Source organism: Balaenoptera borealis, assembly GCF_965194805.1.
Source record: "Balaenoptera borealis genome assembly, chromosome: 17".
NCBI classification, from domain to species: Eukaryota; Metazoa; Chordata; class Mammalia; order Artiodactyla; family Balaenopteridae; genus Balaenoptera; species Balaenoptera borealis.
This window is the reverse complement of record NC_138876.1, coordinates 47,728,190-47,750,329: the sequence shown is the minus strand read 5'-3', so window position 1 is coordinate 47,750,329 and position 22,140 is coordinate 47,728,190.

Here is a 22,140-nt window from a genome sequence, read left to right as displayed (position 1 = left end):
AGATAGTAGACACTCTAGCTACACACTGGTCCCTTCCTTGAATAAAGTTTATTTGGCACGGAGTTCTGCGTGTAGCCAACCGCCTCCCCCAAGGAGCGCTCTTGCTAGGCTATCGGGCTTAGCTTCTTCTAAAACCCTGCAGTGTAAGAGGAAGAACTGTGCTTTGGTTACAGCAGCAAGGCAAGCTGACTTTCTCCTGTAAGGATGGGGTCCTAAGGTATGACTTTGTAGAAGGAATGCAAAGCAGTTTTGGTTTCTCAGTGCCGCTCAGCCTAGGGCAATGAGGCAGATTTGCATGACATGTAGGACGTGACAGAACACAGTTCCTGGAGCTGTTGGAGTGCTGAGGAAATCTAGCTCTCCCAGGGAAGAGTGCAGTGTGTTGCCCTACACTCAGCATACACTGAGTGACTGGGAAAGGATTCCGGGCCTGGAAGTTTCTTAGCAGCCTAGTGGAGCCTGCCGGTGCTCGGTGTTCGTGCAGGGAATAGGGTGCCCAGGCGAGGTCCTCCGTTTCCTGAAATGCTTACTAACGTTAAAGAAAGCAGACCTAAAGCTAATGCCTCAAGGACTCTGCTCCAAGCTTCCACTTCGGCAGGGCTATTCAAGGCTTTACCTTGAGGAAAGGACTCACGTCAAGTTTCCTTTTAGCTCTAGAGCGTATCAGGAGGAGCTCCCACCCAGGCTATGAAAGCACCCTGTTGATGTAGAGAAGACTCGTTCCTTTCCCAGAGCCCTGCCTGCAGTGACTAGAGACCCGTCCTAAAACTGTGATTTAGGTAGCTTCAAGGCAGCATGAATGGAGCATTCAAAATGGGAAAGCAAGGCTTGTGCCATAAGGCCCTGTTTCCAGCGAACACGCAGCCTACCTCCTTGTGATTTCTACCAAGTATACACTCTAGCTACACACTGGTCCCTTCCTTGAATAAAGTTTATTTGGCACGGAGTTCTGCGTGTAGCCAACCGCCTCCCCCAAGGAACGCTCTTGCTAGGCTCTCGGGCTTCGCTTCCTCTAAAACCCTGCAGTGTAAGAGGAAGAACTGTGCTTTGGTTACAGCAGCAAGGCAAGCTGACTTTCTCCTGTAAAGATGGGGTCCTAAGGTATGACTTTGTGGAAGCAATGCGAAGCAGTTTTGGTTTCTCAGTGCCGCTCAGCCTAGGGCAATGAGGCAGATTGGCATGACATGTAGGACGTGAGAGAACACAGTTCCTGGAGCTGTCGGAGTGCTGAGGAAATCTAGCTCTCCCAGGGAAGAGTGCAGTGTGTTGCCCTACACTCAGCATACACTGAGTGACTGGGAAAGGATTCCGGGCCTGAAGTTTCTTAGCAGCCTAGTGGAGCCTGCCGGTGCTCGGTGTTCGTGCAGGGAGTAGGGTGCCCAGGCGAGGTCCTCCGTTTCCTGAAATGCTTACTAACGTTAAAGAAAGCAGACCTAAAGCTAATGCCTCAAGGACTCTGCTCCAAGCTTCCACTTCGGCAGGGCTATTCAAGGCTTTACCTTGAGGAAAGGACTCACGTCAAGTTTCCTTTTAGCTCTAGAGCGTATCAGGAGGAGCTCCCACCCAGGCTATGAAAGCACCCTGTTGATGTAGAGAACACTTGTTCCTTTCCCAGAGCCCTGCCTGCAGTGACTAGAGACCCGTCCTAAACTGTGATTTAGGTAGCTTCAAGGCAGCATGAATGGAGCACTCAAAATGGGAAAGCAAGTCTTGTGCCATAAGGCCCCCGTTTCCAGCGAACACGTAGCCTACCTCCATGTGATTTCTACCAAGATAGTAGACACTCTAGCTACACACTGGTCCCTTCCTTGAATAAAGTTTATTTGGCACGGAGTTCTGCGTGTAGCCAACCGCCTCCCCCAAGGAACACTCTTGCTAGGCTCTCGGGCTTAGCTTCTTCTAAAACCCTGCAGTGTAAGAGGAAGAACTGTGCTTTGGTTACAGCAGCAAGGCAAGCCGAATTTCTCCTGTAAGGATGGGGTCTTAATGTATGACTTTGTGGAAGGAATGCGAAGCAGTTTTGGTTTCTCAGTGCCGCTCAGCCTAGGGCAATGAGGCAGATTTGCATGACATGTAGGACGTGAGAGAACACAGTTCCTGGAGCTGTTGGAGTGCTGAGGAAATCTAGCTCTCCCAGGGAAGAGTGCAGTGTGTTGCCCTACACTCAGCATACACTGAGTGACTGGGAAAGGATTCCGGGCCTGGAAGTTTCTTAGCAGCCTAGTGGAGCCTGCCGGTGCTCGGTGTTCGTGCATGGAGTAGGGTGCCCAGGCGAGGTCCTCCGTTTCCTGAAATGCTTACTAACGTTAAAGAAAGCAGACCTAAAGCTAATGCCTCAAGGACTCTGCTCCAAACTTCCACTTCGGCAGGGCTATTCAAGGCTTTACCTTGAGGAAAGGACTCACGTCAAGTTTCCTTTTAGCTCTAGAGCGTATCAGGAGGAGCTCCCACCCAGGCTATGAAAGCACCCTGTTGATGTAGAGAACACTTGTTCCTTTCCCAGAGCCCTGCCTGCAGTGACTAGAGACCCGTCCTAAACTGTGATTTAGGTAGCTTCAAGGCAGCATGAATGGAGCACTCAAAATGGGAAAGCAAGGCTTGTGCCATAAGGCCCCCGTTTCCAGCGAACACGTAGCCTACCTCCATGTGATTTCTACCAAGTAAGTAGACACTCTAGCTACACACTGGTCCCTTCCTTGAATAAAGTTTATTTGGCACGGAGTTCTGCGTGTAGCCAAACGCCTCCCCCAAGGAGCGCTCTTGCTAGGCTATCGGGCTTAGCTTCTTCTATAACCCTGCAGTGTAAGAGGAAGAACTGTGCTTTGGTTACAGCAGCAAGGCAAGCTGACTTTCTCCTGTAAAGATGGGGTCCTAAGGTATGACTTTGTAGAAGGAATGCAAAGCAGTTTTGGTTTCTCAGTGCCGCTCAGCCTAGGGCAATGAGGCAGATTTGCATGACATGTAGGACGTGAGAGAACACAGTTCCTGGAGCTGTTGGAGTGCTGAGGAAATCTAGCTCTCCCAGGGAAGAGTGCAGTGTGTTGCCCTACACTCAGCATACACTGAGTGACTGGGAAAGGATTCCGGGCCTGGAAGTTTCTTAGCAGCCTAGTGGAGCCTGCCGGTGCTCGGTGTTCGTGCAGGGAATAGGGTGCCCAGGAGAGGTCCTCCGTTTCCTGAAATGCTTACTAACGTTAAAGAAAGCAGACCTAAAGCTAATGCCTCAAGGACTCTGCTCCAAGCTTCCACTTCGGCAGGGCTATTCAAGGCTTTACCTTGAGGAAAGGACTCACGTCAAGTTTCCTTTTAGCTCTAGAGCGTATCAGGAGGAGCTCCCACCCAGGCTATGAAAGCACCCTGTTGATGTAGAGAAGACTCGTTCCTTTCCCAGAGCCCTGCCTGCAGTGACTAGAGACCCGTCCTAAAACTGTTATTTAGGTAGCTTCAAGGCAGCATGAATGGAGCATTCAAAATGGGAAAGCAAGGCTTGTGCCATAAGGCCCTGTTTCCAGCGAACACGCAGCCTACCTCCTTGTGATTTCTACCAAGTATACACTCTAGCTACACACTGGTCCCTTCCTTGAATAAAGTTTATTTGGCACGGAGTTCTGCGTGTAGCCAACCGCCTCCCCCAAGGAACGCTCTTGCTAGGCTCTCGGGCTTAGCTTCTTCTAAAACCCTGCAGTGTAAGAGGAAGAACTGTGCTTTGTTTACAGCAGGAACGCAAGCCGAATTTCTCCTGTAAGGATGGGGTCTTAATGTATGACTTTGTGGAAGCAATGCGAAGCAGTTTTGGTTTCTCAGTGCCGCTCAGCCTAGGGCAATGAGGCAGATTTGCATGACATGTAGGACGTGAGAGAACACAGTTCCTGGAGCTGTCGGAGTGCTGAGGAAATCTAGCTCTCCCAGGGAAGAGTGCAGTGTGTTGCCCTACACTCAGCATACACTGAGTGACTGGGAAAGGATTCCGTGCCTGAAGTTTCTTAGCAGCCTAGTGGAGCCTGCCGGTGCTCGGTGTTCGTGCAGGGAGTAGGGTGCCCAGGCGAGGTCCTCCGTTTCCTGAAATGCTTACTAACGTTAAAGAAAGCAGACCTAAAGCTAATGCCTCAAGGACTCTGCTCCAAGCTTCCACTTCGGCAGGGCTATTCAAGGCTTTACCTTGAGGAAAGGACTCACGTCAAGTTTCCTTTTAGCTCTAGAGCGTATCAGGAGGAGCTCCCACCCAGGCTATGAAAGCACCCTGTTGATGTAGAGAAGACTCGTTCCTTTCCCAGAGCCCTGCCTGCAGTGACTAGAGACCCGTCCTAAAACTGTGATTTAGGTAGCTTCAAGGCCGCATGAATGGAGCATTCAAAATGGGAAAGCAAGGCTTGTGCCATAAGGCCCTGTTTCCAGCGAACACGCAGCCTACCTCCTTGTGATTTCTACCAAGTATACACTCTAGCTACACACTGGTCCCTTCCTTGAATAAAGTTTATTTGGCACGGAGTTCTGCGTGTAGCCAACCGCCTCCCCCAAGGAGCGCTCTTGCTAGGCTATCGGGCTTAGCTTCTTCTAAAACCCTGCAGTGTAAGAGGAAGAACTGTGCTTTGTTTACAGCAGGAACGCAAGCCGAATTTCTCCTGTAAGGATGGGGTCTTAATGTATGACTTTGTGGAAGGAATGCGAAGCAGTTTTGGTTTCTCAGTGCCGCTCAGCCTAGGGCAATGAGGCAGATTTGCATGACATGTAGGACGTGAGAGAACACAGTTCCTGGAGCTGTCGGAGTGCTGAGGAAATCTAGCTCTCCCAGGGAAGAGTGCAGTGTGTTGCCCTACACTCAGCATACACTGAGTGACTGGGAAAGGATTCCGGGCCTGGAAGTTTCTTAGCAGCCTAGTGGAGCCTGCCGGTGCTCGGTGTTCGTGCAGGGAGTAGGGTGCCCAGGCGAGGTCCTCCGTTTCCTGAAATGCTTACTAACGTTAAAGAAAGCAGACCTAAAGCTAATGCCTCAAGGACTCTGCTCCAAGCTTCCACTTCGGCAGGGCTATTCAAGGCTTTACCTTGAGGAAAGGACTCACGTCAAGTTTCCTTTTAGCTCTAGAGCGTATCAGGAGGAGCTCCCACCCAGGCTATGAAAGCACCCTGTTGATGTAGAGAACACTTGTTCCTTTCCCAGAGCCCTGCCTGCAGTGACTAGAGACCCGTCCTAAACTGTGATTTAGGTAGCTTCAAGGCAGCATGAATGGAGCACTCAAAATGGGAAAGCAAGGCTTGTGCCATAAGGCCCCCGTTTCCAGCGAACACGTAGCCTACCTCCATGTGATTTCTACCAAGTAAGTAGACACTCTAGCTACACACTGGTCCCTTCCTTGAATAAAGTTTATTTGGCACGGAGTTCTGCGTGTAGCCAAACGCCTCCCCCAAGGAGCGCTCTTGCTAGGCTATCGGGCTTAGCTTCTTCTAAAACCCTGCAGTGTAAGAGGAAGAACTGTGCTTTGGTTACAGCAGCAAGGCAAGCTGACTTTCTCCTGTAAGGATGGGGTCCTAAGGTATGACTTTGTAGAAGGAATGCAAAGCAGTTTTGGTTTCTCAGTGCCGCTCAGCCTAGGGCAATGAGGCAGATTTGCATGACATGTAGGACGTGAGAGAACACAGTTCCTGGAGCTGTTGGAGTGCTGAGGAAATCTAGCTCTCCCAGGGAAGAGTGCAGTGTGTTGCCCTACACTCAGCATACACTGAGTGACTGGGAAAGGATTCCGGGCCTGGAAGTTTCTTAGCAGCCTAGTGGAGCCTGCCGGTGCTCGGTGTTCGTGCAGGGAATAGGGTGCCCAGGCGAGGTCCTCCGTTTCCTGAAATGCTTACTAACGTTAAAGAAAGCAGACCTAAAGCTAATGCCTCAAGGACTCTGCTCCAAGCTTCCACTTCGGCAGGGCTATTCAAGGCTTTACCTTGAGGAAAGGACTCACGTCAAGTTTCCTTTTAGCTCTAGAGCGTATCAGGAGGAGCTCCCACCCAGGCTATGAAAGCACCCTGTTGATGTAGAGAAGACTCGTTCCTTTCCCAGAGCCCTGCCTGCAGTGACTAGAGACCCGTCCTAAAACTGTGATTTAGGTAGCTTCAAGGCCGCATGAATGGAGCATTCAAAATGGGAAAGCAAGGCTTGTGCCATAAGGCCCTGTTTCCAGCGAACACGCAGCCTACCTCCTTGTGATTTCTACCAAGTATACACTCTAGCTACACACTGGTCCCTTCCTTGAATAAAGTTTATTTGGCACGGAGTTCTGCGTGTAGCCAACCGCCTCCCCCAAGGAGCGCTCTTGCTAGGCTATCGGGCTTAGCTTCTTCTAAAACCCTGCAGTGTAAGAGGAAGAACTGTGCTTTGTTTACAGCAGGAACGCAAGCCGAATTTCTCCTGTAAGGATGGGGTCTTAATGTATGACTTTGTGGAAGGAATGCGAAGCAGTTTTGGTTTCTCAGTGCCGCTCAGCCTAGGGCAATGAGGCAGATTTGCATGACATGTAGGACGTGAGAGAACACAGTTCCTGGAGCTGTCGGAGTGCTGAGGAAATCTAGCTCTCCCAGGGAAGAGTGCAGTGTGTTGCCCTACACTCAGCATACACTGAGTGACTGGGAAAGGATTCCGGGCCTGGAAGTTTCTTAGCAGCCTAGTGGAGCCTGCCGGTGCTCGGTGTTCGTGCAGGGAGTAGGGTGCCCAGGCGAGGTCCTCCGTTTCCTGAAATGCTTACTAACGTTAAAGAAAGCAGACCTAAAGCTAATGCCTCAAGGACTCTGCTCCAAGCTTCCACTTCGGCAGGGCTATTCAAGGCTTTACCTTGAGGAAAGGACTCACGTCAAGTTTCCTTTTAGCTCTAGAGCGTATCAGGAGGAGCTCCCACCCAGGCTATGAAAGCACCCTGTTGATGTAGAGAACACTTGTTCCTTTCCCAGAGCCCTGCCTGCAGTGACTAGAGACCCGTCCTAAACTGTGATTTAGGTAGCTTCAAGGCAGCATGAATGGAGCACTCAAAATGGGAAAGCAAGGCTTGTGCCATAAGGCCCCCGTTTCCAGCGAACACGTAGCCTATCTCCATGTGATTTCTACCAAGTAAGTAGACACTCTAGCTACACACTGGTCCCTTCCTTGAATAAAGTTTATTTGGCACGGAGTTCTGCGTGTAGCCAAACGCCTCCCCCAAGGAGCGCTCTTGCTAGGCTATCGGGCTTAGCTTCTTCTAAAACCCTGCAGTGTAAGAGGAAGAACTGTGCTTTGGTTACAGCAGCAAGGCAAGCTGACTTTCTCCTGTAAGGATGGGGTCCTAAGGTATGACTTTGTAGAAGGAATGCAAAGCAGTTTTGGTTTCTCAGTGCCGCTCAGCCTAGGGCAATGAGGCAGATTTGCATGACATGTAGGACGTGAGAGAACACAGTTCCTGGAGCTGTCGGAGTGCTGAGGAAATCTAGCTCTCCCAGGGAAGAGTGCAGTGTGTTGCCCTACACTCAGCATACACTGAGTGACTGGGAAAGGATTCCGGGCCTGGAAGTTTCTTAGCAGCCTAGTGGAGCCTGCCGGTGCTCGGTGTTCGTGCAGGGAGTAGGGTGCCCAGGCGAGGTCCTCCGTTTCCTGAAATGCTTACTAACGTTAAAGAAAGCAGACCTAAAGCTAATGCCTCAAGGACTCTGCTCCAAGCTTCCACTTCGGCAGGGCTATTCAAGGCTTTACCTTGAGGAAAGGACTCACGTCAAGTTTCCTTTTAGCTCTAGAGCGTATCAGGAGGAGCTCCCACCCAGGCTATGAAAGCACCCTGTTGATGTAGAGAACACTTGTTCCTTTCCCAGAGCCCTGCCTGCAGTGACTAGAGACCCGTCCTAAACTGTGATTTAGGTAGCTTCAAGGCAGCATGAATGGAGCACTCAAAATGGGAAAGCAAGGCTTGTGCCATAAGGCCCCCGTTTCCAGCGAACACGTAGCCTACCTCCATGTGATTTCTACCAAGTAAGTAGACACTCTAGCTACACACTGGTCCCTTCCTTGAATAAAGTTTATTTGGCACGGAGTTCTGCGTGTAGCCAAACGCCTCCCCCAAGGAGCGCTCTTGCTAGGCTATCGGGCTTAGCTTCTTCTAAAACCCTGCAGTGTAAGAGGAAGAACTGTGCTTTGGTTACAGCAGCAAGGCAAGCTGACTTTCTCCTGTAAGGATGGGGTCCTAAGGTATGACTTTGTAGAAGGAATGCAAAGCAGTTTTGGTTTCTCAGTGCCGCTCAGCCTAGGGCAATGAGGCAGATTTGCATGACATGTAGGACGTGAGAGAACACAGTTCCTGGAGCTGTTGGAGTGCTGAGGAAATCTAGCTCTCCCAGGGAAGAGTGCAGTGTGTTGCCCTACACTCAGCATACACTGAGTGACTGGGAAAGGATTCCGGGCCTGGAAGTTTCTTAGCAGCCTAGTGGAGCCTGCCGGTGCTCGGTGTTCGTGCAGGGAATAGGGTGCCCAGGCGAGGTCCTCCGTTTCCTGAAATGCTTACTAACGTTAAAGAAAGCAGACCTAAAGCTAATGCCTCAAGGACTCTGCTCCAAGCTTCCACTTCGGCAGGGCTATTCAAGGCTTTACCTTGAGGAAAGGACTCACGTCAAGTTTCCTTTTAGCTCTAGAGCGTATCAGGAGGAGCTCCCACCCAGGCTATGAAAGCACCCTGTTGATGTAGAGAAGACTCGTTCCTTTCCCAGAGCCCTGCCTGCAGTGACTAGAGACCCGTCCTAAAACTGTGATTTAGGTAGCTTCAAGGCCGCATGAATGGAGCATTCAAAATGGGAAAGCAAGGCTTGTGCCATAAGGCCCTGTTTCCAGCGAACACGCAGCCTACCTCCTTGTGATTTCTACCAAGTATACACTCTAGCTACACACTGGTCCCTTCCTTGAATAAAGTTTATTTGGCACGGAGTTCTGCGTGTAGCCAACCGCCTCCCCCAAGGAACGCTCTTGCTAGGCTCTCGGGCTTAGCTTCTTCTAAAACCCTGCAGTGTAAGAGGAAGAACTGTGCTTTGTTTACAGCAGGAACGCAAGCCGAATTTCTCCTGTAAGGATGGGGTCTTAATGTATGACTTTGTGGAAGGAATGCGAAGCAGTTTTGGTTTCTCAGTGCCGCTCAGCCTAGGGCAATGAGGCAGATTGGCATGACATGTAGGACGTGAGAGAACACAGTTCCTGGAGCTGTCGGAGTGCTGAGGAAATCTAGCTCTCCCAGGGAAGAGTGCAGTGTGTTGCCCTACACTCAGCATACACTGAGTGACTGGGAAAGGATTCCGGGCCTGAAGTTTCTTAGCAGCCTAGTGGAGCCTGCCGGTTCTCGGTGATCGTGCAGGGAGTAGGGTGCCCAGGCGAGGTCCTCCGTTTCCTGAAATGCTTACTAACGTTAAAGAAAGCAGACCTAAAGCTAATGCCTCAAGGACTCTGCTCCAAGCTTCCACTTCGGCAGGGCTATTCAAGGCTTTACCTTGAGGAAAGGACTCACGTCAAGTTTCCTTTTAGCTCTAGAGCGTATCAGGAGGAGCTCCCACCCAGGCTATGAAAGCACCCTGTTGATGTAGAGAACACTTGTTCCTTTCCCAGAGCCCTGCCTGCAGTGACTAGAGACCCGTCCTAAACTGTGATTTAGGTAGCTTCAAGGCAGCATGAATGGAGCACTCAAAATGGGAAAGCAAGGCTTGTGCCATAAGGCCCCCGTTTCCAGCGAACACGTAGCCTACCTCCATGTGATTTCTACCAAGATAGTAGACACTCTAGCTACACACTGGTCCCTTCCTTGAATAAAGTTTATTTGGCACGGAGTTCTGCGTGTAGCCAAACGCCTCCCCCAAGGAGCGCTCTTGCTAGGCTATCGGGCTTAGCTTCTTCTAAAACCCTGCAGTGTAAGAGGAAGAACTGTGCTTTGGTTACAGCAGCAAGGCAAGCTGACTTTCTCCTGTAAGGATGGGGTCCTAAGGTATGACTTTGTAGAAGGAATGCAAAGCAGTTTTGGTTTCTCAGTGCCGCTCAGCCTAGGGCAATGAGGCAGATTTGCATGACATGTAGGACGTGAGAGAACACAGTTCCTGGAGCTGTTGGAGTGCTGAGGAAATCTAGCTCTCCCAGGGAAGAGTGCAGTGTGTTGCCCTACACTCAGCATACACTGAGTGACTGGGAAAGGATTCCGGGCCTGAAGTTTCTTAGCAGCCTAGTGGAGCCTGCCGGTGCTCGGTGTTCGTGCAGGGAGTAGGGTGCCCAGGCGAGGTCCTCCGTTTCCTGAAATGCTTACTAACGTTAAAGAAAGCAGACCTAAAGCTAATGCCTCAAGGACTCTGCTCCAAGCTTCCACTTCGGCAGGGCTATTCAAGGCTTTACCTTGAGGAAAGGACTCACGTCAAGTTTCCTTTTAGCTCTAGAGCGTATCAGGAGGAGCTCCCACCCAGGCTATGAAAGCACCCTGTTGATGTAGAGAACACTTGTTCCTTTCCCAGAGCCCTGCCTGCAGTGACTAGAGACCCGTCCTAAACTGTGATTTAGGTAGCTTCAAGGCAGCATGAATGGAGCACTCAAAATGGGAAAGCAAGGCTTGTGCCATAAGGCCCCCGTTTCCAGCGAACACGTAGCCTACCTCCATGTGATTTCTACCAAGATAGTAGACACTCTAGCTACACACTGGTCCCTTCCTTGAATAAAGTTTATTTGGCACGGAGTTCTGCGTGTAGCCAACCGCCTCCCCCAAGGAGCGCTCTTGCTAGGCTATCGGGCTTAGCTTCTTCTAAAACCCTGCAGTGTAAGAGGAAGAACTGTGCTTTGGTTACAGCAGCAAGGCAAGCTGACTTTCTCCTGTAAGGATGGGGTCCTAAGGTATGACTTTGTAGAAGGAATGCAAAGCAGTTTTGGTTTCTCAGTGCCGCTCAGCCTAGGGCAATGAGGCAGATTTGCATGACATGTAGGACGTGACAGAACACAGTTCCTGGAGCTGTTGGAGTGCTGAGGAAATCTAGCTCTCCCAGGGAAGAGTGCAGTGTGTTGCCCTACACTCAGCATACACTGAGTGACTGGGAAAGGATTCCGGGCCTGGAAGTTTCTTAGCAGCCTAGTGGAGCCTGCCGGTGCTCGGTGTTCGTGCAGGGAATAGGGTGCCCAGGCGAGGTCCTCCGTTTCCTGAAATGCTTACTAACGTTAAAGAAAGCAGACCTAAAGCTAATGCCTCAAGGACTCTGCTCCAAGCTTCCACTTCGGCAGGGCTATTCAAGGCTTTACCTTGAGGAAAGGACTCACGTCAAGTTTCCTTTTAGCTCTAGAGCGTATCAGGAGGAGCTCCCACCCAGGCTATGAAAGCACCCTGTTGATGTAGAGAAGACTCGTTCCTTTCCCAGAGCCCTGCCTGCAGTGACTAGAGACCCGTCCTAAAACTGTGATTTAGGTAGCTTCAAGGCAGCATGAATGGAGCATTCAAAATGGGAAAGCAAGGCTTGTGCCATAAGGCCCTGTTTCCAGCGAACACGCAGCCTACCTCCTTGTGATTTCTACCAAGTATACACTCTAGCTACACACTGGTCCCTTCCTTGAATAAAGTTTATTTGGCACGGAGTTCTGCGTGTAGCCAACCGCCTCCCCCAAGGAACGCTCTTGCTAGGCTCTCGGGCTTCGCTTCCTCTAAAACCCTGCAGTGTAAGAGGAAGAACTGTGCTTTGGTTACAGCAGCAAGGCAAGCTGACTTTCTCCTGTAAAGATGGGGTCCTAAGGTATGACTTTGTGGAAGCAATGCGAAGCAGTTTTGGTTTCTCAGTGCCGCTCAGCCTAGGGCAATGAGGCAGATTGGCATGACATGTAGGACGTGAGAGAACACAGTTCCTGGAGCTGTCGGAGTGCTGAGGAAATCTAGCTCTCCCAGGGAAGAGTGCAGTGTGTTGCCCTACACTCAGCATACACTGAGTGACTGGGAAAGGATTCCGGGCCTGAAGTTTCTTAGCAGCCTAGTGGAGCCTGCCGGTGCTCGGTGTTCGTGCAGGGAGTAGGGTGCCCAGGCGAGGTCCTCCGTTTCCTGAAATGCTTACTAACGTTAAAGAAAGCAGACCTAAAGCTAATGCCTCAAGGACTCTGCTCCAAGCTTCCACTTCGGCAGGGCTATTCAAGGCTTTACCTTGAGGAAAGGACTCACGTCAAGTTTCCTTTTAGCTCTAGAGCGTATCAGGAGGAGCTCCCACCCAGGCTATGAAAGCACCCTGTTGATGTAGAGAACACTTGTTCCTTTCCCAGAGCCCTGCCTGCAGTGACTAGAGACCCGTCCTAAACTGTTATTTAGGTAGCTTCAAGGCAGCATGAATGGAGCACTCAAAATGGGAAAGCAAGTCTTGTGCCATAAGGCCCCCGTTTCCAGCGAACACGTAGCCTACCTCCATGTGATTTCTACCAAGATAGTAGACACTCTAGCTACACACTGGTCCCTTCCTTGAATAAAGTTTATTTGGCACGGAGTTCTGCGTGTAGCCAACCGCCTCCCCCAAGGAACACTCTTGCTAGGCTCTCGGGCTTAGCTTCTTCTAAAACCCTGCAGTGTAAGAGGAAGAACTGTGCTTTGGTTACAGCAGCAAGGCAAGCCGAATTTCTCCTGTAAGGATGGGGTCTTAATGTATGACTTTGTGGAAGGAATGCGAAGCAGTTTTGGTTTCTCAGTGCCGCTCAGCCTAGGGCAATGAGGCAGATTTGCATGACATGTAGGACGTGAGAGAACACAGTTCCTGGAGCTGTTGGAGTGCTGAGGAAATCTAGCTCTCCCAGGGAAGAGTGCAGTGTGTTGCCCTACACTCAGCATACACTGAGTGACTGGGAAAGGATTCCGGGCCTGGAAGTTTCTTAGCAGCCTAGTGGAGCCTGCCGGTGCTCGGTGTTCGTGCATGGAGTAGGGTGCCCAGGCGAGGTCCTCCGTTTCCTGAAATGCTTACTAACGTTAAAGAAAGCAGACCTAAAGCTAATGCCTCAAGGACTCTGCTCCAAACTTCCACTTCGGCAGGGCTATTCAAGGCTTTACCTTGAGGAAAGGACTCACGTCAAGTTTCCTTTTAGCTCTAGAGCGTATCAGGAGGAGCTCCCACCCAGGCTATGAAAGCACCCTGTTGATGTAGAGAACACTTGTTCCTTTCCCAGAGCCCTGCCTGCAGTGACTAGAGACCCGTCCTAAACTGTGATTTAGGTAGCTTCAAGGCAGCATGAATGGAGCACTCAAAATGGGAAAGCAAGGCTTGTGCCATAAGGCCCCCGTTTCCAGCGAACACGTAGCCTACCTCCATGTGATTTCTACCAAGTAAGTAGACACTCTAGCTACACACTGGTCCCTTCCTTGAATAAAGTTTATTTGGCACGGAGTTCTGCGTGTAGCCAAACGCCTCCCCCAAGGAGCGCTCTTGCTAGGCTATCGGGCTTAGCTTCTTCTATAACCCTGCAGTGTAAGAGGAAGAACTGTGCTTTGGTTACAGCAGCAAGGCAAGCTGACTTTCTCCTGTAAAGATGGGGTCCTAAGGTATGACTTTGTAGAAGGAATGCAAAGCAGTTTTGGTTTCTCAGTGCCGCTCAGCCTAGGGCAATGAGGCAGATTTGCATGACATGTAGGACGTGAGAGAACACAGTTCCTGGAGCTGTTGGAGTGCTGAGGAAATCTAGCTCTCCCAGGGAAGAGTGCAGTGTGTTGCCCTACACTCAGCATACACTGAGTGACTGGGAAAGGATTCCGGGCCTGGAAGTTTCTTAGCAGCCTAGTGGAGCCTGCCGGTGCTCGGTGTTCGTGCAGGGAATAGGGTGCCCAGGAGAGGTCCTCCGTTTCCTGAAATGCTTACTAACGTTAAAGAAAGCAGACCTAAAGCTAATGCCTCAAGGACTCTGCTCCAAGCTTCCACTTCGGCAGGGCTATTCAAGGCTTTACCTTGAGGAAAGGACTCACGTCAAGTTTCCTTTTAGCTCTAGAGCGTATCAGGAGGAGCTCCCACCCAGGCTATGAAAGCACCCTGTTGATGTAGAGAAGACTCGTTCCTTTCCCAGAGCCCTGCCTGCAGTGACTAGAGACCCGTCCTAAAACTGTTATTTAGGTAGCTTCAAGGCAGCATGAATGGAGCATTCAAAATGGGAAAGCAAGGCTTGTGCCATAAGGCCCTGTTTCCAGCGAACACGCAGCCTACCTCCTTGTGATTTCTACCAAGTATACACTCTAGCTACACACTGGTCCCTTCCTTGAATAAAGTTTATTTGGCACGGAGTTCTGCGTGTAGCCAACCGCCTCCCCCAAGGAACGCTCTTGCTAGGCTCTCGGGCTTAGCTTCTTCTAAAACCCTGCAGTGTAAGAGGAAGAACTGTGCTTTGTTTACAGCAGGAACGCAAGCCGAATTTCTCCTGTAAGGATGGGGTCTTAATGTATGACTTTGTGGAAGCAATGCGAAGCAGTTTTGGTTTCTCAGTGCCGCTCAGCCTAGGGCAATGAGGCAGATTTGCATGACATGTAGGACGTGAGAGAACACAGTTCCTGGAGCTGTCGGAGTGCTGAGGAAATCTAGCTCTCCCAGGGAAGAGTGCAGTGTGTTGCCCTACACTCAGCATACACTGAGTGACTGGGAAAGGATTCCGTGCCTGAAGTTTCTTAGCAGCCTAGTGGAGCCTGCCGGTGCTCGGTGTTCGTGCAGGGAGTAGGGTGCCCAGGCGAGGTCCTCCGTTTCCTGAAATGCTTACTAACGTTAAAGAAAGCAGACCTAAAGCTAATGCCTCAAGGACTCTGCTCCAAGCTTCCACTTCGGCAGGGCTATTCAAGGCTTTACCTTGAGGAAAGGACTCACGTCAAGTTTCCTTTTAGCTCTAGAGCGTATCAGGAGGAGCTCCCACCCAGGCTATGAAAGCACCCTGTTGATGTAGAGAACACTTGTTCCTTTCCCAGAGCCCTGCCTGCAGTGACTAGAGACCCGTCCTAAACTGTGATTTAGGTAGCTTCAAGGCAGCATGAATGGAGCACTCAAAATGGGAAAGCAAGGCTTGTGCCATAAGGCCCTGTTTCCAGCGAACACGCAGCCTACCTCCTTGTGATTTCTACCAAGTATACACTCTAGCTACACACTGGTCCCTTCCTTGAATAAAGTTTATTTGGCACGGAGTTCTGCGTGTAGCCAACCGCCTCCCCCAAGGAGCGCTCTTGCTAGGCTATCGGGCTTAGCTTCTTCTAAAACCCTGCAGTGTAAGAGGAAGAACTGTGCTTTGTTTACAGCAGGAACGCAAGCCGAATTTCTCCTGTAAGGATGGGGTCTTAATGTATGACTTTGTGGAAGGAATGCGAAGCAGTTTTGGTTTCTCAGTGCCGCTCAGCCTAGGGCAATGAGGCAGATTTGCATGACATGTAGGACGTGAGAGAACACAGTTCCTGGAGCTGTTGGAGTGCTGAGGAAATCTAGCTCTCCCAGGGAAGAGTGCAGTGTGTTGCCCTACACTCAGCATACACTGAGTGACTGGGAAAGGTTTCCGGGCCTGGAAGTTTCTTAGCAGCCTAGTGGAGCCTGCCGGTGCTCGGTGTTCGTGCAGGGAATAGGGTGCCCAGGAGAGGTCCTCCGTTTCCTGAAATGCTTACTAACGTTAAAGAAAGCAGACCTAAAGCTAATGCCTCAAGGACTCTGCTCCAAGCTTCCACTTCGGCAGGGCTATTCAAGGCTTTACCTTGAGGAAAGGACTCACGTCAAGTTTCCTTTTAGCTCTAGAGCGTATCAGGAGGAGCTCCCACCCAGGCTATGAAAGCACCCTGTTGATGTAGAGAAGACTCGTTCCTTTCCCAGAGCCCTGCCTGCAGTGACTAGAGACCCGTCCTAAAACTGTGATTTAGGTAGCTTCAAGGCAGCATGAATGGAGCATTCAAAATGGGAAAGCAAGGCTTGTGCCATAAGGCCCTGTTTCCAGCGAACACGCAGCCTACCTCCTTGTGATTTCTACCAAGTATACACTCTAGCTACACACTGGTCCCTTCCTTGAATAAAGTTTATTTGGCACGGAGTTCTGCGTGTAGCCAACCGCCTCCCCCAAGGAACGCTCTTGCTAGGCTCTCGGGCTTAGCTTCTTCTAAAACCCTGCAGTGTAAGAGGAAGAACTGTGCTTTGTTTACAGCAGGAACGCAAGCCGAATTTCTCCTGTAAGGATGGGGTCTTAATGTATGACTTTGTGGAAGGAATGCGAAGCAGTTTTGGTTTCTCAGTGCCGCTCAGCCTAGGGCAATGAGGCAGATTGGCATGACATGTAGGACGTGAGAGAACACAGTTCCTGGAGCTGTCGGAGTGCTGAGGAAATCTAGCTCTCCCAGGGAAGAGTGCAGTGTGTTGCCCTACACTCAGCATACACTGAGTGACTGGGAAAGGATTCCGGGCCTGGAAGTTTCTTAGCAGCCTAGTGGAGCCTGCCGGTGCTCGGTGTTCGTGCAGGGAGTAGGGTGCCCAGGCGAGGTCCTCCGTTTCCTGAAATGCTTACTAACGTTAAAGAAAGCAGACCTAAAGCTAATGCCTCAAGGACTCTGCTCCAAGCTTCCACTTCGGCAGGGCTATTCAAGGCTTTACCTTGAGGAAAGGACTCACGTCAAGTTTCCTTTTAGCTCTAGAGCGTATCAGGAGGAGCTCCCACCCAGGCTATGAAAGCACCCTGTTGATGTAGAGAACACTTGTTCCTTTCCCAGAGCACTGCCTGCAGTGACTAGAGACCCGTCCTAAACTGTGATTTAGGTAGCTTCAAGGCAGCATGAATGGAGCACTCAAAATGGGAAAGCAAGACTTGTGCCATAAGGCCCCCGTTTCCAGCGAACACGTAGCCTACCTCCATGTGATTTCTACCAAGTAAGTAGACACTCTAGCTACACACTGATCCCTTCCTTGAATAAAGTTTATTTGGCACGGAGTTCTGCGTGTAGCCAAACGCCTCCCCCAAGGAGCGCTCTTGCTAGGCTATCGGGCTTAGCTTCTTCTAAAACCCTGCAGTGTAAGAGGAAGAACTGTGCTTTGGTTACAGCAGCAAGGCAAGCTGACTTTCTCCTGTAAGGATGGGGTCCTAAGGTATGACTTTGTAGAAGGAATGCAAAGCAGTTTTGGTTTCTCAGTGCCGCTCAGCCTAGGGCAATGAGGCCGATTTGCATGACATGTAGGACGTGAGAGAACACAGTTCCTGGAGCTGTTGGAGTGCTGAGGAAATCTAGCTTTCCCAGGGAAGAGTGCAGTGTGTTGCCCTACACTCAGCATACACTGAGTTGACTGGGAAAGGTTTCCGGGCCTGGAAGTTTCTTAGCAGCCTAGTGGAGCCTGCCGGTGCTCGGTGTTCGTGCAGGGAATAGGGTGCCCAGGCGAGGTCCTCCGTTTCCTGAAATGCTTACTAACGTTAAAGAAAGCAGACCTAAAGCTAATGCCTCAAGGACTCTGCTCCAAGCTTCCACTTCGGCAGGGCTATTCAAGGCTTTACCTTGAGGAAAGGACTCACGTCAAGTTTCCTTTTAGCTCTAGAGCGTATCAGGAGGAGCTCCCACCCAGGCTATGAAAGCACCCTGTTGATGTAGAGAAGACTCGTTCCTTTCCCAGAGCCCTGCCTGCAGTGACTAGAGACCCGTCCTAAAACTGTGATTTAGGTAGCTTCAAGGCAGCATGAATGGAGCATTCAAAATGGGAAAGCAAGGCTTGTGCCATAAGGCCCTGTTTCCAGCGAACACGCAGCCTACCTCCTTGTGATTTCTACCAAGTATACACTCTAGCTACACACTGGTCCCTTCCTTGAATAAAGTTTATTTGGCACGGAGTTCTGCGTGTAGCCAACCGCCTCCCCCAAGGAACGCTCTTGCTAGGCTCTCGGGCTTAGCTTCTTCTAAAACCCTGCAGTGTAAGAGGAAGAACTGTGCTTTGTTTACAGCAGGAACGCAAGCCGAATTTCTCCTGTAAGGATGGGGTCTTAATGTATGACTTTGTGGAAGGAATGCGAAGCAGTTTTGGTTTCTCAGTGCCGCTCAGCCTAGGGCAATGAGGCAGATTTGCATGACATGTAGGACGTGAGAGAACACAGTTCCTGGAGCTGTCGGAGTGCTGAGGAAATCTAGCTCTCCCAGGGAAGAGTGCAGTGTGTTGCCCTACACTCAGCATACACTGAGTGACTGGGAAAGGATTCCGGGCCTGGAAGTTTCTTAGCAGCCTAGTGGAGCCTGCCGGTGCTCGGTGTTCGTGCAGGGAGTAGGGTGCCCAGGCGAGGTCCTCCGTTTTCTGAAATGCTTACTAACGTTAAAGAAAGCAGACCTAAAGCTAATGCCTCAAGGACTCTGCTCCAAGCTTCCACTTCGGCAGGGCTATTCAAGGCTTTACCTTGAGGAAAGGACTCACGTCAAGTTTCCTTTTAGCTCTAGAGCGTATCAGGAGGAGCTCCCACCCAGGCTATGAAAGCACCCTGTTGATGTAGAGAACACTTGTTCCTTTCCCAGAGCCCTGCCTGCAGTGACTAGAGACCCGTCCTAAACTGTGATTTAGGTAGCTTCAAGGCAGCATGAATGGAGCACTCAAAATGGGAAAGCAAGGCTTGTGCCATAAGGCCCCCGTTTCCAGCGAACACGTAGCCTACCTCCATGTGATTTCTACCAAGTAAGTAGACACTCTAGCTACACACTGATCCCTTCCTTGAATAAAATTTATTTGGCACGGAGTTCTGCGTGTAGCCAAACGCCTCCCCCAAGGAGCGCTCTTGCTAGGCTATCGGGCTTAGCTTCTTCTAAAACCCTGCAGTGTAAGAGGAAGAATTGTGCTTTGGTTACAGCAGCAAGGCAAGCTGACTTTCTCCTGTAAGGATGGGGTCCTAAGGTATGACTTTGTAGAAGGAATGCAAAGCAGTTTTGGTTTCTCAGTGCCGCTCAGCCTAGGGCAATGAGGCCGATTTGCATGACATGTAGGACGTGAGAGAACACAGTTCCTGGAGCTGTTGGAGTGCTGAGGAAATCTAGCTCTCCCAGGGAAGAGTGCAGTGTGTTGCCCTACACTCAGCATACACTGAGTTGACTGGGAAAGGTTTCCGGGCCTGGAAGTTTCTTAGCAGCCTAGTGGAGCCTGCCGGTGCTCGGTGTTCGTGCAGGGAATAGGGTGCCCAGGCGAGGTCCTCCGTTTCCTGAAATGCTTACTAACGTTAAAGAAAGCAGACCTAAAGCTAATGCCTCAAGGACTCTGCTCCAAGCTTCCACTTCGGCAGGGCTATTCAAGGCTTTACCTTGAGGAAAGGACTCACGTCAAGTTTCCTTTTAGCTCTAGAGCGTATCAGGAGGAGCTCCCACCCAGGCTATGAAAGCACCCTGTTGATGTAGAGAAGACTCTTTCCTTTCCCAGAGCCCTGCCTGCAGTGACTAGAGACCCGTCCTAAAACTGTGATTTAGGTAGCTTCAAGGCAGCATGAATGGAGCATTCAAAATGGGAAAGCAAGGCTTGTGCCATAAGGCCCTGTTTCCAGCGAACACGCAGCCTACCTCCTTGTGATTTCTACCAAGTATACACTCTAGCTACACACTGGTCCCTTCCTTGAATAAAGTTTATTTGGCACGGAGTTCTGCGTGTAGCCAACCGCCTCCCCCAAGGAGCGCTCTTGCTAGGCTATCGGGCTTAGCTTCTTCTAAAACCCTGCAGTGTAAGAGGAAGAACTGTGCTTTGTTTACAGCAGGAACGCAAGCCGAATTTCTCCTGTAAGGATGGGGTCTTAATGTATGACTTTGTGGAAGGAATGCGAAGCAGTTTTGGTTTCTCAGTGCCGCTCAGCCTAGGGCAATGAGGCAGATTGGCATGACATGTAGGACGTGAGAGAACACAGTTCCTGGAGCTGTTGGAGTGCTGAGGAAATCTAGCTCTCCCAGGGAAGAGTGCAGTGTGTTGCCCTACACTCAGCATACACTGAGTGACTGGGAAAGGTTTCCGGGCCTGGAAGTTTCTTAGCAGCCTAGTGGAGCCTGCCGGTGCTCGGTGTTCGTGCAGGGAATAGGGTGCCCAGGAGAGGTCCTCCGTTTCCTGAAATGCTTACTAACGTTAAAGAAAGCAGACCTAAAGCTAATGCCTCAAGGACTCTGCTCCAAGCTTCCACTTCGGCAGGGCTATTCAAGGCTTTACCTTGAGGAAAGGACTCACGTCAAGTTTCCTTTTAGCTCTAGAGCGTATCAGGAGGAGCTCCCACCCAGGCTATGAAAGCACCCTGTTGATGTAGAGAAGACTCGTTCCTTTCCCAGAGCCCTGCCTGCAGTGACTAGAGACCCGTCCTAAAACTGTGATTTAGGTAGCTTCAAGGCAGCATGAATGGAGCATTCAAAATGGGAAAGCAAGGCTTGTGCCATAAGGCCCTGTTTCCAGCGAACACGCAGCCTACCTCCTTGTGATTTCTACCAAGTATACACTCTAGCTACACACTGGTCCCTTCCTTGAATAAAGTTTATTTGGCACGGAGTTCTGCGTGTAGCCAACCGCCTCCCCCAAGGAACGCTCTTGCTAGGCTCTCGGGCTTAGCTTCTTCTAAAACCCTGCAGTGTAAGAGGAAGAACTGTGCTTTGTTTACAGCAGGAACGCAAGCCGAATTTCTCCTGTAAGGATGGGGTCTTAATGTATGACTTTGTGGAAGGAATGCGAAGCAGTTTTGGTTTCTCAGTGCCGCTCAGCCTAGGGCAATGAGGCAGATTGGCATGACATGTAGGACGTGAGAGAACACAGTTCCTGCAGCTGTCGGAGTGCTGAGGAAATCTAGCTCTCCCAGGGAAGAGTGCAGTGTGTTGCCCTACACTCAGCATACACTGAGTGACTGGGAAAGGATTCCGGGCCTGGAAGTTTCTTAGCAGCCTAGTGGAGCCTGCCGGTGCTCGGTGTTCGTGCAGGGAGTAGGGTGCCCAGGCGAGGTCCTCCGTTTCCTGAAATGCTTACTAACGTTAAAGAAAGCAGACCTAAAGCTAATGCCTCAAGGACTCTGCTCCAAGCTTCCACTTCGGCAGGGCTATTCAAGGCTTTACCTTGAGGAAAGGACTCACGTCAAGTTTCCTTTTAGCTCTAGAGCGTATCAGGAGGAGCTCCCACCCAGGCTATGAAAGCACCCTGTTGATGTAGAGAACACTTGTTCCTTTCCCAGAGCCCTGCCTGCAGTGACTAGAGACCCGTCCTAAAACTGTGATTTAGGTAGCTTCAAGGCAGCATGAATGGAGCACTCAAAATGGGAAAGCAAGGCTTGTGCCATAAGGCCCCCGTTTCCAGCGAACACGTAGCCTACCTCCATGTGATTTCTACCAAGTAAGTAGACACTCTAGCTACACACTGGTCCCTTCCTTGAATAAAGTTTATTTGACACGGAGTTCTGCGTGTAGCCAAACGCCTCCCCCAAGGAGCGCTCTTGCCAGGCTATCGGGCTTAGCTTCTTCTAAAACCCTGCAGTGTAAGAGGAAGAACTGTGCTTTGGTTACAGCAGGAACGCAAGCTGAATTTCTCCTGTAAGGATGGGGTCTTAATGTATGACTTTGTGGAAGGAATGCGAAGCAGTTTTGGTTTCTCAGTGCCGCTCAGCCTAGGGCAATGAGGCAGATTGGCATGACATGTAGGACGTGAGAGAACACAGTTCCTGGAGCTGTTGGAGTGCTGAGGAAATCTAGCTCTCCCAGGGAAGAGTGCAGTGTGTTGCCCTACACTCAGCATACACTGAGTGACTGGGAAAGGATTCCGGGCCTGGAAGTTTCTTAGCAGCCTAGTGGAGCCTGCCGGTGCTCGGTGTTCGTGCAGGGAATAGGGTGCCCAGGCGAGGTCCTCCGTTTCCTGAAATGCTTACTAACGTTAAAGAAAGCAGACCTAAAGCTAATGCCTCAAGGACTCTGCTCCAAGCTTCCACTTCGGCAGGGCTATTCAAGGCTTTACCTTGAGGAAAGGACTCACGTCAAGTTTCCTTTTAGCTCTAGAGCGTATCAGGAGGAGCTCCCACCCAGGCTATGAAAGCACCCTGTTGATGTAGAGAAGACTCGTTCCTTTCCCAGAGCCCTGCCTGCAGTGACTAGAGACCCGTCCTAAAACTGTGATTTAGGTAGCTTCAAGGCCGCATGAATGGAGCATTCAAAATGGGAAAGCAAGGCTTGTGCCATAAGGCCCTGTTTCCAGCGAACACGCAGCCTACCTCCTTGTGAT